Genomic DNA, 17,434 nt, shown 5'->3' with positions numbered 1-17,434 from the left:
TTTCTAGTTTCAACTTCACTGACTCCTTAACTGATGGCTGCTGTCTGTTGGGAGTTTTAGCATGACCAAAGGACCTGGGGGGGGCGGGTTGTTCGGGTTGTTAGGTTTTAAAACTCACATGATCAGTCTTGTGAACCAAATAGTAATCCTAAGCACAGATTGTCCTTTTGTCAGTCTCCCCAGATGCTTATGTGATGCTCTGAGGGCCTCAGTGAGGAAGGTGGCCATCAGGTAAATGGGTGAAATATATATAACTTTACATGAAAAGATATACAAGCCCGAGTAGATAGCTGTACATGGCTAGCAAAAGAACCCATACCTAGGAATCATGCTTGTTAGCTTTGAGTAAAATGTCATATTCCTACTTGTCACATTCCCATGAGATTGCAGGCATTTCAGTCTTCAGCTGGATAGTATCAACCACATACATCCAACCAGCATGGAGGTGATGGCTGTGGCCCACTGGACCCTTGGGAGAACAGTGGGTTAGACAATACACTGGGCTGTCTGGGGTGCTCTGAACTGGATGACCCAGCTGCTGCGGCCACATAGACCAATATTTTGAGCCCAAAGTTTCCATTCTTTACCAGGCAGGTAGTCTATCTGAAAGGTCACCCACAATTTCAGGCATCTCACCCAAGTTTTACAGAGTTAAAAAGGCAGCCAGTATTACGGCCTGGAAGCAAACATTTCACACCGTGAGTCTACAGCAGGTTCTGGGCTTTCAGGCCTGGCCTCCCTGGAGGCACAGGAAGGGAAGTTTATGGCTGGGAGCATGTTGGGTGCTGACAGAATGTTGCATACTCCAAAGAGGGCTCCACTTTGCAGCACATTGGCTGCCCCAAAGCTGGGGACACCAGGAGACAGCCTCACTGTCTTCTGGCAGAGGTAGGGGCCATCTGTCAAATCAGTGGTGAGTAAGGGGGCAGACTGCAGTGTCAAAGAATTGAACATTGGCCTCTGGGACAGGGAAGAGCAAGACCTCTTTCAACAGCAGCCTTGGGTTTGCAGAGGGTCTCCAAGCAGAGTGAAAGTTGGTCATGTTACCAGAAAGCGGTCCCTATCGAGACCCTAAGAGAGGGTTTTTGGGTCTTGCACAAGAAAGAATTCAGGGCAAGTCCATAGAGTAAAGTGAAGGCAAGTTTATTAAGAAAGTAAAGGAATAGGCTGAGCACGGTGGCTTATACCTGTAATCCCAGCACTTTGAGAGGCCGAGGCGGGTGAATCACCTGAGGTCAGGAGTTCGAGACCAGCCTGGCCAACATGGTGAATGAAACCCTGTCTCTACTAAAAATACAAAAAATTAGCCAGGTGTGGTGGCAGGCACCTGTAATCCCAGCTACACAGAAGACTGAGGCAGAAAAATCGCTTGAACGCGGGAGGCAGAGGTTGCAGTGAGCCAAGATCATACCATTGCATTCCAACCTGGTCAACTCCATCTCAAAAAAAAAGAAAAAAGGAATAAAAGTGGCTACTCCATAGGCAGAGCAGCAGCATGGGCTGCTCAGCGGCTCACACTTTTTTTTACTTCTTGATTATATGCTGAACAAGTGGTGGACTATTCATGAGTTTTCCAGGAAAGGGGTGGGTAATTCCCAGAACTGGTGGTTCCTTCCCTTTACAGACCGTATAGGGTAACTTCCTTGCATTGCCATGGCATTTATAAACTCTCGTGGTGCTGGTGGGAGCGTATTTTAGCCAGCTAATACATTATAATTAGCATGTAATGAGCAGTGAGGACAATCAGAGGTCACTTTCTTTGCCATCGTGGTTTTGGTGAGTTTTGGTCGGATTCTTTCCTGCAACCTGTTTTATCAGCAAGGTCTTTATGACTTGTATTTTGTGTCTATCTCCTGTCTCTTCCTGTGACTAAGAATGCCTAACCTCCTGGGAATGCAGCCCAGTAGGTCTCAGCCTTATTTTACCCAGCCCCTATTTAAGATGGAGTAACTTTGGTTCCAGCACCTCTGACAGTCCCACATGCCAGGGCAGCTAATCCCACAGAAAGTCAACAGTGGGGCAAAAGGGGAGGGTGGGAATGGAACCTTCATCAGGAGGATTTGTGGGCCTCCCTGCCCCAGTTAACCGAGTGGGAGTGGAGGCAGGAAGGCCAGCAGCTTGCCCTGTACTTGCTCTAGGCATGGTAAGCAATCTGGAAAATATGTCTGATGTTTGAACCTCAGCCTGTCTCTGGGATACAGGGGCCCCAGATACAGCTACCTCCTCCTGTATCCCTGCACCAGGCTGTGAGCCTACAGGAGGTGCAGGAGGGCTTCAGAGCCCCCAGAGAGACCATACCACAGCAAGGGCATCCAGGTACCTTGTTCTAATCATAAGTAAAGCACTGTGCTGCTGAATTTGGTTCTGGGACATGGCAAAGGGTCATAGGGTGGCCAAGAGGATGGGAAAAAATAACAACAGCCCTTCTGGAGGAGGCAGCCTCTTGCTAGTGATTTGGGGACCATCTGAAAGAAGTGCATTCACTGTACCATTTGCTGGGTCCTCAGGTAGCTCAGATCCCCAGCCGGGCCCACACATCTGATTAGAAAGACTGTCCCTGAGACGCCTGTGGAAAAAAAAAAAAAAATGGGGCCATTGTCTCCAGCCAGTAGGAATTTCTTTACATGATCTTCAAGGGATGGGGTGAGGCCTGAGGGAGTTTGTGAATGAGAAAGGGATGGTCTTGTGAGATGTGACAGGGACAGAAGCAAGCCTCCAAGGACACTAGCATTCACCCAAGTGCCCACCTCCATCCTTAAAGAGCCTCATTCCTGCTTCCCACTCAAGGACCCCAGCTCCAGTCTGCCCTCCCTCTCCAGCTGGGCTGTCACTGCCCACCTTGCTTTCTTCCCACACTCTTCCCGGGACCTCTGTCCCCAGCATCCCCAGGGCTGCTTTTGCAAGTCACCTGGGACCTTCCATTTCCCTGGTCTCCTCCCCTCCTTCTCTGCTGCAGTCCACACTGGTGGCCACCCCCTGATTCCTGGAATGTTCCCTCCCTGCCTCTGAGCCATGCCTCTGGGATCTCTTCTGACCTGCTGACCCTACTCTCTCTCTGCCTCCTCCACAGGCTTCTCTCTCCACTCTTAAATGCTCCCCGGGGTTTTATTCCTCTTTTTCTCAACTCTTCACACAATTTCATCCACTCCATGTCATCTCAATGACCACTTGTACAGAAATGACTCCCAAGAGGCTGTCGCTAGCTCCAGATGTTAGTGCTCGTCCTTCCCCTGGGTGACCCCCAGACACCCCAAATACAAGCCCCAAGGCCACTCGCCTACTGTAGTATCTCCTATCTCCTCTACTGTCTTTGGGCATGATGATGCCCCTGACCCTGCTGGCCCTTTCCACTCCCCATTTTCCAGAGTCTTCATCTTCCTCCTGCCATACACAGATCCCCTGCCAAGCCCTGCACTTCTTGCAGCCTCCCTCATAGCTCACACCCAGTCATCCTGGGTTGCGATAGAATCTGCACCTGCATCCACCACAGGGGACAGGGCTCTGTCCCCAGGGCTACTTGGGGTTGGGCTGAAGTGTTTACTAAATACTGGATCTGGGGAGGTGGCCCACTGACCCTTCTCTGGGACACTGCCCTGTTGCCTGTTTGGCGGCTGGCTCACCATCACCAACCTTGCAAGGCCCTCACCCCCACTGGTCCCACCAGTCCTCTGGGGGCTAGAGGCTGCAAGGAACCAGCTGCGCCCTGGACTTTGGCAGGAACATGGGCTCTACGCGCCCTCCAGGTCACCTAACCCTCCCATCTGGAGCCCCACCCTGCCCCCAAAGACTCCTCACTGTCATGCTGCAAGCCAGACCCTTAGTCCCTCCTCCAATGGGTGCTGACAGGTCCTGGAGAAAGTTTTGGGACCTCAGTCACCCTCCCTCAGTGCCCTGTCAGAGCTTTAACTCCTCAGAGACCTCCTGATCCTGTTTCTATTCCCATCCTACTACACCCACAGGGGTTGCATGTTCACCATCCACTTGGAAAAAATTTTCCTTTTTTTTTTTTTTTTTTTTTTTGTGGCTTCAGGAAAGCATAAAACCAGATGCTTGTAAAGGGTAAACTGGTCCCGCAGCCTCTCTGCTCGGAATGGCTCTCTGGGGAGCCCAGTGGACCCGTACTCACTGGGCCCAAGTGGTGCTGGGGCCTTTGGGCAAGAGGGCATGGCACTGCTGTCAAGGGTCTGGCCAGGACTTTCTTCCCTTCCCCAGTCCCCAGCCCTTTCGGGAAGCAGTGAAACAAAGGGAATGCTGAGCAGGACGCCAGCCTATATTCTAAAATTGCTGCGGTCTGGGGAGGAACTAAGTGGAACTTGCGGGATATGCTTGGAACCAAGAAGAAATCCAGGAGCTAGGGCCACAACAGGCTGAACTTTCAGAGCCAGGAGTTGGAGGTAAGGATGCATCAGAAGCATTTGCAGACACCTCAGCCATGACATTTAGGGATGTTTCTTCCAGGATTCACCATTTACGTGACTCCACCATTTTGTTTTGGTCCACCTCCTTCTGCCCTGCCAGAACCCAAAAAAGAAATCTCCGTTCCTTTTCCTGAGAGAGGGAGTCAGCTTGGTCCCATTCATCCACTGAGCCAAGCCACAAACGTCATTGGTCACTGGCCAACCTATGGATTGGCTAACTTTGGGTCAGGTCTGAACAGTGAGGGCGGGCACATGGGAGTGAGATGGATCATGTGAGGCAAAACACAGCTGTCTGGGCACCAGCATCTGAGGGTGGGGATGGGGCAGATAATGATGACATCCCTAGCACACCGGATCAGCTAAGAGCACAGCTGCAGGCAATAAGGAAGTGGATCAATAGCTGCATAAACCTGGGGCATTATTTTTCTCACTTGACAAGTTATAGGACAGGTGGTTGCTGGCATTGCCAGTCAAGAACTAAAGCTCTTTCTTTTTTTTTTTTGAGACAGAGTCTTGCTCTGTTACCCAGGCTAGAGTGCAGTGGCGCCATCTCGGCTCACTGCAACCTCTGCCTCCCAAATTCAAGCGATTCTCTTGCCTCAGCCTTTCAAGTAGCTGGGATTACAGACATGAACCACCACGCCTGGCTAATTTTTTTTTTTTTTTTTTTTTTTTTGAGACAGAGTCTTGCTCTGTCACCCAGGCTGGAGTGCAGTGGCGCGATCTCAGCTCACTGCCAGCTCCGCCTCCCAGGTTCATGCCATTCTCCTGCCTCAGCCTCCCAAGTAGCTGGGACTACAGGCGCCCACTGCCATGCCCGGCTAATTTTTTGTATTTTTAGTAGAGACGGGGTTTCACCATATTAGCCAGGATGGTCTCGATCTCCTGACCTTGTGATCTGCCCTCCTCAGCCTCCCAAAGTGCTGGGATTATAGGCGTGAGCCACCGCTCCAAGCCAATTTTGTATTTTTAGTAGAGACAGGGTTTCACCATGTTGGCCAGGCTGGTCTCGAACTTCTGACCTCAAGTGATCCACCCACCTCGGCCTCCCAAAGTGCTGGGATTACAAGCATGAGTCACCGCACCTGGCCGGACCCAAATTCTTCCTAACTGCTTCTTATTCTGTGGTGTGTTGGCTTCTGACCTTTTCGTTGCCCCATTGTGATCCTCATGTTCTTGTTCAAGGCAGAGAGAGGAGAAGGATCTGGGCTGTTGCATCCACCTTCTTTTATCAAGATAGCAAAAGCTCACCTGAAACCATCTCTCTGCATACCTCCACCCAGGGTCTTACGAGCCAGAACTGGGTGGCATGACCACTCTCCCCAGGAGACTGGTAAAGTGAGGAACAGGATGGTGTGGTTGGCTTAGAGCAGGGGTGCAAAAATGTTGCAGGCCAAACTCATCCCACTACAAACTAAGAATGAGTTTTACATTTTTTGTTTTGTTTTGTTTTGTTTTGTGAGGGAGTCTTGCTCTGTCACCCAGGCTGAAGTGCAGGCTGGTCTCGATCTGCTGACCTCGTGATCCACTCACCTCGGCCTCCCAAAGTGCTGGGATTACAGGCGTGAGCCACTGCACCTGGCCTGAATTTTACATTTTTAAATGATTGGAGGGGAAAGTCAAAAGAATAATATTTCATGACACATGAAAATTATATGAACATTACTACATAATATTCTCAAGTTTGCCTCTTGGCTCACAGAGCCTAAATTTTATTCTCTTGCCCTTTACAGAAAAAGTTTGTCAACCCTCGCTTTAGGATGATTGAGGATCATTGCCAAAATCAGGATTCTGACAGCAAGAAGAAACAGAGAATAGATTTCAGGTAGGCATTCCTGGTGTCTGCTACACATGCCATCACACATTTCAAGCCTGTATCCAGTTATCTAATTTGCAAGCAACATAAGCTAAGAGGTCCCCCTCTCACCAAGAACCTAGCAAAAACAAGTTATCCCAGAAGCCATCTGCCTCAAGGATATCTTCCCAGACTGACCAAATGTTTAGGTTTTGGGGTTTGAGTTTTTGCTTTTCTTTTTTTGAGATGGAGTCTCGCTTTGTCTCCCAGACTGGAGAGCAGTGGCCCAATCTTGGCTCACTGCAACCTCCCCCTCTAGGGTTCAGGCAATCCTCCTGCCTCAGCCTCCCAAGTAGCTGGGACTATACCTGGCTAATTTTGTATTTTTAATGGAGACAGGGTTTCACCATGTTGGCCAGGCTGGTCTCGAACTCCTGACCTCAGGTGATCTACCTGCCTCATCCTCCCAAAGTGCTGGCATTACAGGCATGAGCCACAGCCCTGGTCAAATGTTTAGGATTTTGAAAGACAGCTGTGAAAAGGAAAGGGGGACACTAGGAAATCCCTGGCTAGCTGCATCCCAAAAGACTCTGTGCAGTATTACTTGCTCAGTGAACTTTCCCCCAGCCAGTCATTTATCTATTCTTCAGTATTACAGGTCCAGAAAGCAGATCTGGTGACCAGTCTCATATAAGCTGACATGGACTTCCTAACTCACTAGGAAATAAAGTTTGTAAGCCCACGGCCAATGTGCTAATTTTTAGTGGGATATATAACTTAACCATCAACAAGCCAATGTATTTATGACAATAAATGAGCTTGATGGGAAGCCAGTCTGTGGTCTGAAAGCTGCTTCGTGAGCTCACAGGCAAAGCTGAGGAGTTAGGGAAAGGTTATTTATTTAGTGCACCAAGCACAGGACTTGGTCCCTGGGCCAGGGTTCCACCTCCTGGTGCATCCTGCCTCTGTTTCCAATACATCCCTCTCCATCCTCCCGTCTGACTCACACTTCATTCATAGCCTTTCATTTTGCTCTGTGCCTTTAAGTTCACATTGCTTGTCTCTAATCTCCTCCATTGTGGGTCCATTTCAGAGTAGAACTCACAGAAGACACTCTTAAGAACTTTTCTTTCCAAGCTCTTAGGGGGCATCTTACAGTCACCCTAGTGGACAAGCCTACGAATGCCGAATGCATGGGCTTCATACAGGTTAGGTAGTCGGTGTCCCCCTGACTCCAGCTATGAACTGCACCTTCACAGGTGGGGCACAGGGGCCCTCTGACACCCTTCAACCAGCCAGTACTCTCCAACCATCAACGAATGGCCAGGTGAGGTCATCAAATGCATGCATTTGGTAGTATTTACTACATACCTACTATATATGCAGTAGATGGGGATACATCAGTGTGCAAAAGAAAAGAAACCTGCCACCATGGAGTTCTTGTTCTAGGACAGGGTGATAGGTAATAAACAACATACATGGTAGGTTAGAAGGTGATAAGCAAATATAACAGGAAATGTTGGGGATGGGGAAATTGTGCTTTTAGATCCAACACTCAGGGAAGTTCTCAGCTAGGTGATGTGTGAAGAGTGAGCCATGCAAATCCCCGAGGAGAGCATCTAAGGCAGAGGAGACAGCAAGTGCAAAAGTCCTGCCGTAAGAGGGTAACTGGCATAGTCAAAAATTAGCAAGGATGCCAGTTACTGTGGCAACTGCAACCGTCCAGGCAAGAGATGATGGTGGCTTTGCCAGAGGAATTGGGGTGGGAGTGAAGAGAGCAGGCAGAGAGATTCTGGAGACGAAGATTTTGGAGCTAAGCTAGCATTCCCATGTGCTCAACCCATGCTTAGCACACCCTTCCCAAGCTACCCTCTAGAACTGCCTGCCTTATTAGGAGCCCTCAGGAAATATTTTTTTTTTTTTTTTGAGACGGAGTTTCGCTCTTGTTGCCCAGGCTGGAGTGCAATGGCATGATCTCGGCTCACCACAACCTCTGCCTCCCAGGTTCAAGTGATTCTCCTGCCTTAGCCTCCCGAGTAGCTGGGATTACAGGCGCCTGCCACCAAGCGTGGCTAATTTTTTTTGTATTTTTAGTAGGAACGGGGTTTCTACATGTTGGTCAGGCTGGTCTTGAACTCCTAACCTCAGATGATCCACCCGCCTCAGCCTCCCAAAGTGCTAGGATTACAGGCGTGAGCCACCACACCTAGTCAATTTTTTTTTTTTAATCAAAGACAGATACTACTAACTCATCTTGGTATTTAAGTCCTTTATAAGACCCCTCCCCTTAAAATACCAATAAAGAGCTAAAAAGAGGATAAAAATTCAAAACAGATCTAAAAAAATGAGGATATCAGCCAGCCATCAGCAAACAGTTAGGACTCCAGAGCTGAGGAAGCTGAATTAAAAGACTCAGAGCCCTTGCCAGAGTGTTACCCTGTGCATCAAAGTCACCCCTGGGGAAGGAAAAGGCTCAGCCCTCTCCACTGCATATAACCCACCCTTAACTCCAAGAAGAGTCCGTCTAATCATCAAACCTCCGGCCACTGTCCTGTTGCCCACACATTACTTTCTGAGTAGCTGAGGACAGAGTTATGATCCTCCATTCTCCTGATCCCCTTCAGGAACTTTCTTTTTTGTTGTTTATTTGTTTGTGGGAGACGGTCTTGCTCTGTTGCCCAAGCTAGAGTGCAGTGGTGAGATCATAGCTCACAGCAGCCTTGAACTCCTGGGCTCAAGTGATTCTCCCACCTCAGGCTCCCCAGTAGCTGGGACTACAGGTGCATGCCACCATGCCCTGCTCATTTTTAAATTTTTGTAGAGACAGGGCCTTACTATGTTCCCCAGGCTGGTCTTGAACTCCTAGCCTCAAGTGATCCTCTCAACTCAGCCTCCCAAAGTGCTGGGATTGCAGATGTGAGCCACCAAGCTCAGCCCCTTTCAGGAACTTTCTACATCCAGTGAAGATTTCATGCCCACTGGACTGTACCAGTTTGTGGGTTGGGAATCAAAAGGGATCTTGAGAGCAGGGTAAGACACCATAGCTTTTCAGGTCTTAATCTGATGGAAGAGAAGTAGCCAGCAGCTTTGAATTATTTTTAATTTTTTTATTTATCTACTTTTTAGAGACCATGTCTCACTATGTTGCCAGGCTGGACTCCTGAGTTCAAGCAATCCTCTTGTTTCAGCCTACTGAGTAGCTGAGGCTACAGGTGCGTGCTACCGCGCCCAGCTAGCTCTGAATATTTAGAATAAAGTTCTTCCTCATCAGCCAAGAATTGGGCAGTGGGGACAGAAGATCTTTCCTCAATCTCATAGATTAGAACTAAAAGAATGCCCGCTGGCTTCTATTCCCTACAGCCCCTTGGGCTAGAATCAAGTCATGAAATGCATCCTCCCCAGGGCCCTGAAGCCCTTGACCTACTCCTGCCAGGCCCCTTTGCTGGACCTGAGTCACAATAAGGGTAGGTTCCCATTCTGTGGATCCATTGCTCACTCCATCACCAGTGCCCAGAAAGCTCCCTCTTGGCCTGGATGACTCCCCCAAAGAAAGGTGTATTAGTCAGCTATAGCCACAGTAATGCTACAAAACAAGTCACCCCTTAATTCACAGGTTACAATAGCAAGCATTTATTTTTCTTGCTTAGGTGTCTGTCTGCAAATTCTAGGTTTGGTTCTAGGCTTTTATGGCTCAAATCCATTCCCCTTTTCTCTGTATTCTCCTTGAACCATCCACTGTCTGGGGCACATTCTTCCCATGACTAATAACAAATACGTGAAGCTTTAAAGCTTCTGTTCCTAACACATCATATCTATCTACATTTCACTGGCCAAAGCAAGTCATATGGCCAAGCCCAAAGCCAATGGGGCAGGAAAATATACTCTGCTCCAAGGAGAGGAAAGTGACTGAATATTTGCTAAAAATTTTCCAATATATCGCAAGAGGACTGGCTCTTCTGGCAGAATTGCCTTCTACCCTTCTCTAGCCACCAACCAGGAGATCTCAGGGTGCAACTCATGACCAGCCCAGGAATATCCTAAGGGACCTGGAGTCTACAACTGATGAGTGTTGGCCTCCTTTCAGCAAGCAAGGGTTCCTAAATTAAGGTGGACCACAGGCAGGGACAGTTGCTATAATATCTGGGATAACTTCCCCATGTAGACAAGCAAGGTATAACTGGGAGGGTGGGATTCACATTCTGAGGGTGGATACACTACTGGCAGGCAGTCTGGACATCACATTTCTGAGTCTCTAAACCTCTTTTTTGTTTGTTTGTTTGTTTGTTTGTTTTTTTGTTTTTTGACATGGAGTCTCGTTCTGTTGCCCAGGCTGGAATGCAGAGGCACGATCTTGGCTCACTGCAACCTCCATCTCCCGGGTTCAAGCGATTCTCCTTCCTCAGCCTCCCGAGTAGCTGGGACTACAGGCGCATGCCACCACATCCAGCTATTTTGTTGTATTTTTAGTAGTGACAATGTTTCACTTTGTTGGCCAGGTTGGTCTCGATCTCCCAACGTCAGGTGATCCACCTGCCTTGGCCTCCCAAAGTGCTGGGATTACAGGTGTGAGCCACCATGCCCAGCCAAAAACAACAATTTTCTTTCTTTTTTTTTTTTTTTTAAAGGAGTCTCACTCTGTCACCCAGGCTGGAGTTCAGTGGCATGATCTCGGCTCACTGCAACCTCCGCTTCCCAGGTTCAAGTGATTCTCCTGCCTCAGCCTCCTGAGTAGCTGGGACTACAGGTGTGCACCACCACACTCAGCTAATTTTTGTGTTTTTAGTAAAGATGGGGTTTCACCATGTTGGTCAGGCTGGTCTCGAACTCCTGACCTCGTTATCCGCCTGCCTTGGCCTCCCAAAGTGCTTGGATTACAGGTGTGAGCCATCACACCTGGCCAAAACAACGTTTTTTTTATTACACTGAGGAATGGCCAAGTTGTACAGATGCCAGTGCTCTCATACCCTAGCCGTGGGCATGTAAATAGGTAAACCTCTTCCCAGGGTAATTGGAGAGTGTCACCATGTGTCTTATGTGGCTCACACTGATTGCAGGTTGTGTCATATCCCTGAGGAGTTCACATCTATAATAGGGGTACAAAAAATATTTATTAAATGAAAGGCAACAGTATAATTGCTGGAAAATGCAAGTTTTAAAAAATTAATATTTACTGATGCAAATAGGCTTAAAAACATTCCTCAGGGGAAGAAAAGAAACTTTAAGGCCAGGCATGGTAGCTCACGCCTGTAATCCCAGCACTTTGAGAGGACAAGGCAGACGGATCACTTGAGGTCAGCAGTTTGAGACCAACCTGGCCAACATGGCAAAACCTTATCTCTACTAAAAATACAAAAATTAGCCAGGTGTGGCGGCACACACCTGTAATCCCAGCTACTCAGGAGGCTGAAGCAGGAGAATTGCTTGAACCTGAGAGACAGAGGTTCGTTGTGTGACCATACTTCATATAAGTATATAACTATCCACTGAGTATAGTATGGAAAGGAAGGAAAAAAGAATAACTTTACAGGGGAGAAACCTGATAAGCACTACTTTAGCCAGTTGATCAAGTTCAACATCAACAGTCATGAATCACATCAATAGTATATACCCTTGATATAAGATGAAAATGGTACTTTACCTCCTTCCAAAAAACCTCATTACCCAAGCCTAATTGTGAGAAAAACATAGAAAAGGTGGGGCACAGTGGCTCACACCTGTAATCCCAGTACTTTGGGAGGCCAAGGTGAGTGGATCACCTGACGTCAGGAGTTCAAGAACAGCTTGGCCAACGTGGTGAAACCTCATCTCTACTAAAAATACAAAATTAGCCGGGCGTGGTGGTGCATGCCTGTAATCCCAGCTATTTGGGAGGCTTGAACCTGGGAGGCTTGAACCTGGGAGGCAGAGGTTGCAAGGAGCCGAGATCACGCCATTGCACTCCAGCCTGGGCAACAAGAGTGAAACTCCGTCTCAAAAAAAAAAAAAAAAAAAAAAAAATTAGAAAAAAAATCCAATAGAGGGAGATCCTATAGTATACCTGACTACTACTCCTCAAAAATTTCAAGGTCATCAAAAACAAGGAAAGCCTAAGAAAACGTCATAGCCAAGAGAAACAAAAACTGTTTTTTCTCTCTACTCACATTCAACACAGAACACTTCTGTGATCAGATGTGGTGGGCTTCCCTCCACATCAAGCAATTCTTCAGCAGACACCAACTGGTGTCTGTAATTCAGTTCCACTCTGGCACTACCCGGCTGAGATGGTGTCAGATCCCACAGGTCAAGGGCTCAGTCCCGCAAGATGCCTCCACTTCAGACGCCAATCACAAGTCCCAGGTAGAGACCCGTTGTAGAAACAACTTATAGCTGACTGATCAGCTATAAATCAGGGTTCCCATGACCTAGCACCTCAGGTTCAATACTTTTTTTTTTTTTTTTGAGATGGAATCTCACTCTGTCGCCCAGGCGAGAATGCAGTGGTATAATCTCGGCTCACTGCAAACTCTGCCTCCCAGGTTCAAGCAATTCTCCTGACTCAGCCTTCAGAGTAGCTGAGACTACAGGCGTGTGCCACCACACCCAGCTAATTTTTGTATTTTTAGTAGAGACAGAGTTTCACCATGTTGACCAGGCTGGTCTTGAACTCCTGACCTCAGGTGATCCACCCACTTCGGCCTCCCAAAGTGCTGGGATTACAGATGCGAGCCACCGCATCCGGCCTCAATAATTTCTTAAAATGGCACACAAGACTCAGGGAAACACTTTACTTAAGTTTACCAGTTTATTATAAAGGATACAGATGAACAGCCAGATAAAGAGATGGATGGACAGGGCAAGGTGTGGGTGGACGTGGAGCTTCCATGCCTCCTCTGGGTGTGCCACCCTCCCAGCACCTCCACATGTTTAGCAACCCAGAAGCTCATCAGAGCTTGTTGTTCAAGAGGGGGTATTTTGGTTTTTGTTTTGAGACCAGGGTCTAACTCCGTCACCCAGGCTGGAGTATAATGGCACAAACATGGCTCACTGCATCCTCGACCACCTAGGCTCAGGTGATCCTCCTACCTCAGCTTCAGCCTCCTGGGTAGCCGGGACTACAGGCACACACCACTAAACCCAGCTAATTTTTTCTGCTTTTTGTAGACATGGGGGTCTTGCTATATTGCCCAGGCTGGTCTCAAACTCCTGGATTCAAGCAGTCCTCCAACCTGAGCCTGCCAAAGTGCTGGAATTACAGATGTGAGCCACCATGCCCAACCCAAGAGTTGTAACAGAGCCACCCTGCTTCCCAAAAATTGGTGGGTGGGGATAAAAATTCCAACCCTCTAATCCTCTAATTACTTGGTCTTTCTGGTGACTGTCCCCACTCTGAGGTTATCTAGGGGACCAGCCCTAAATCACCTCATTAGCATTAACTCAGGTATGATCAAAAGGGGCTCATTATGAATAACACAGGACACTGCAATCATTCAGAAAATTCCAAGGGTTTTAGGAGCTCTGTGACAGGAACCAGGGACAAAGACAAAATACTGTGTATATTTCCTATTATACCACAGAACCTAAGGAGACTCGACAACTAAATATAATGTGGTATTCTAGAAGAGAAAAGGGACATTAGGGAAAATATAAGGAAAGCTGCATAAATGATGGAGTTTAGTTAATAAGGTATCAATATGGGTTCATTAATTATGATAAATGTATCATACTAAGGTAAAATGTTCATAATAAGGGAAATTGGGGGGATGGCAGACTATCTTCTTGCCTCTTTAAGTCTAAAACTATTCTAAAAATAAAGTTTATTAATATAAGAAACAGAACTGAAAGACAAAAATAAACAAATACACAATTACAGCTGGAAACTTCAACACTATTCTCTCAACAATTGATAGAACTAAACTGAACATCAGCAAGGATACAGAAGAATTCAACACCACCATCAGTCAACAGTATCTAATCAACATCTATAAAACACTCCACCCAACAAAAACAGAAGACATATTATTCTTTTCAAGCACCTATGGCTTGTGTACCAAGATCATGTAAACCAAAAAGTTTCTGAGACAGGCCTCGCTCAATGTAGAAGTTTATTTTGCCAAGGTTAAGGACATGCCCAGAAGTAAACTCAGAATCACAGAAACAGTCTGTGGTCTGTGCCTGTCTCTAAAGATGAATTTAAGGGCGTCAGCATTTAAAGGGGAAAAGTGGGCTGAAGAGGAACAGTCATCCACATGTCGCAAGAGAAAAGGAGCAAGTAGCGAAAGAGTCAATTATGTATTCGTCTCATGCTCAGTAAATCATTAAGATAAGGGGAACACGGAGTAGCTAGCTTTGGAGATAATTTAACCTGTTATCTGTAGCTGTCTGCTTAGGAACACAATGAAAGGCAGCTTCCTGCATGATTCGGCTCTCAGTTTAATTTTTTTCTTTTGGCCTCGTGAATTGGGATCCTGGGTTTTTATTTTCCTTTCATAATCATATACCATATCCTGGGCCATAAAACAAACCTGAACAAATTTAAAGGAATTGAAATCATGCCAAGTGTGTTCCCCAACCCCTGTGGAATCGAACTAGAAATCAATCAGAAAGATCAAAAGAAAATCTCCAAAAACTAGGAAACTAAAAAACACACTTCTAAATAATCCCTGAGTCACAGAGAAGTCTCAAGAGGAATCAAAACATATATTGAACTGAGTGAAAATGAAAACACATCAAAATTTGTGGGACGCAGCTTAAACAGTGGTGAGAGGGAAATTTAGGACACTAAATGCTTACATTCGAAAAGAAGAAATGTCCCAAATCTATAATCTGACCTCACACCTGTGAAACTGATACAGGAATTTAAAAAGGAATTATTTAGCAGGTAGTGAAGGTAAGGAAGTCCTCAGTAAGGTTTTCCTTTTAATACAAAGCAGCCCCCAAATCATTTCTTTTTTTTTTTTTTTTTTTTTTTTTTTTTGAAACGGAGTTTCACTCTTGTTGCCCCAGGCTGGAGTGCAATGGTGCGATCTCGGCTCACTGCAACCTCTGCCTCCCGGGTTCAAGCGATTCTCCTGCCTCACCCTCCCAAGTAGCTGGAATTACAGGCGCCCGCCACCACGCCACACTAATTTTATATTTTTAATAGAGACAGGGTTTGGCCATGTTGGTCAGGCTAGTCTCGAACTCCTGACCTCAGAGCTGGGATCACAGATGTGAGCCACCGCCCCCGGTCAATCATTTTCTTTTCTAACAAATAACAGCCTGTAAAATCGACCTGCAAACATGAAAAGGCAAGCTAGAAGCTTGCACGAGTGAATGCGTGCAGCTGTGCCAATAGGAAAGGGCCTACCTGGGGGCTAGGCATGTTCAACATGGCGGCTCCATCTTCCTTCAAGTGTACGGTGAGGAGAAGACAATATGGCACCGGCCAAGTAACGACTCCATTTGTATAATAGAAGATTAGGATGGGGTCGCCAGCTTCCTCGCATACTATGTAGACGTCAAACCTGGTCCAACCAATCTTTGGGCGCTATAAATCAGACAGCGCCTCATCAAGCCAGTCTATAAAATCCAGAGCACTTTGCTGCGGGCCGAAGTCCCACTCGGAGCCCCTCTCTCTGGCGGGAGAGAGTGCTATTCTAGTCTCCTTTCTCTTTCTTTTGCCTATTAAACCTCAACTCCTAAACCCACTTCTTGGGTGTCCACATACTCAATTTTCCTTGTTGTGAGACTACGAACCTCGGGTATTTAGCCCAGACAACGACGCTGCTTCAAAACTAGAAAGAAGAGCAACGGCCGGGCGCGGTGGCTCACGCCTGTAATCCCAGCACTTTGGGAGGCCGAGGCGGGTGGATCACGAGGTCAGGAGATAGAGACCATCCTGGCTAACACGGTGAAACCCCGTGTCTACTAAAAATACAAAAAATTAGCCGGGCTCCCTGGCGGGCGCCTGTAGTCCCAGCTACTCGGGAGGCTGAGGCAGGAGAATGGCGTGAACCTGAGAGGCGGAGCTTGCAGTGAGCCGAGGTCGCATCACTGCACTCCAGCCTGGGCGACAGAGCGAGACTCCATCTCAAAAATAAATAAATAAATAAAAATAAAATAAAAAACTTACGGGAGGAAGTCAAGGCCATGATTAACGGAAAATTCATAGCTTTAAAGGCACATGTTAGAAAGGAAGAAAGTCAAAATTAACAAGCGCCCACCTCAGAAAGAAAAAGAACAGTGCATTAAGCCTAAATAAAGTAGAAAACAGAAAATAATAAAGATAAGAACAGAAGTTAATAAAATTAAAAATCTACTTACAAAAGAGAGGATCATGAAGCCAAAAGTTGTTTCTTTTAAGACAATGTGCAATTATTTCCTGGTGAGCTTGAACAAGAGAAAAAGAGAAAGCGTCCATAGTCAAGAAAGAAGTCCGGGGAGGGAGGGGAGAAAGGGTTTAAAAATTAACTATTGCGTACTATTTTCACTACCTCAGCACTTGTGTGCCAGAATTATTCATATTCCAAACCTCAGCATCGCACAGTATACTGTGATCCCCAAATATCTGAGATAGTTCTCAGTCAATTTTGGAAGTTTATTTTGCCAAAGTTAAGGATGCGCACCCGTGACACAGCCTCAGGATGTTCTGAGGACATCTGCCCAAGGTAGCCAAGGCACAGCTTGGTTTTATACATTTTAGGGAGACATGAGACATCAATCAACACATGTAAGATGTACATTGGCTCCATCCAGAAAGGCGGGACAATTCAAATTGGGGAGGGGGATTCCAGGTCATAGATAGGTAAGAGACAGTTGCATTCTTTTGAGTTTCTGATGAGCCTTTCCAAAGGAGGCAATCAGATAAGGATTTATCTCAGTGAGCAGAGGGATGACTTTGAGATCAGTCTGTTCTTTGTCCACAAGGAAATTCCTTGTGGGGATGTAGCTTTATTATCTAAGTTGCTAACTTTCTTAGGAAGAGAATGGGAGGCAGGTTTGCCCTCAGCAGTTTCCAGCTTGACTTTTCACTTTGGCTTAATGATTTGGGAGTTCCAAGATTTATTTTCCTTTTACGATACCCAGGTAACAAACCTTCACAGGTACCCCCCAAATCTAAAATAAAAGTTGAGACCAAGTGTGGTGGCTCAAGCCTGTAATCCCAGCACTTTGGGAGGCTGAAGCAGGCGGATCACTTGAGATCAGGAGTTTGAGACCAGCTTGGCCAACATGGTGAAACCCCATCTCTACTAAAAAATACAAA

The 17,434-nt window shown here is 46.8% G+C and overlaps 1 long non-coding RNA gene across 2 annotated transcripts; it reads right to left on the bottom strand.

Moving 5' to 3' along the window:
• Positions 1 to 433: 433 nt before the first annotated feature.
• On the bottom strand, positions 434 to 16,839 carry LOC139358494 (uncharacterized). Of its 2 annotated transcripts, none has more exons than XR_011613491.1 (3): positions 16,495 to 16,839; positions 2,490 to 2,566; positions 434 to 1,439 (listed from the first exon to the last, which is right to left on the bottom strand). It is a non-coding gene; the product is annotated as an uncharacterized lncRNA (long non-coding RNA). The 2 variants fall into 2 exon arrangements; XR_011613492.1 differs by lacking the exon at positions 16,495 to 16,839 and adding an exon at positions 15,539 to 16,207.
• Positions 16,840 to 17,434: the final 595 nt, after the last annotated feature.

The sequence above is a fragment of the Macaca nemestrina genome, chromosome 15 (assembly GCF_043159975.1).
Source record: "Macaca nemestrina isolate mMacNem1 chromosome 15, mMacNem.hap1, whole genome shotgun sequence".
NCBI classification, from domain to species: Eukaryota; Metazoa; Chordata; class Mammalia; order Primates; family Cercopithecidae; genus Macaca; species Macaca nemestrina.
Note: the sequence above shows the minus strand (reverse complement) of the source record. Positions and strands in the feature narration are given on the sequence as shown.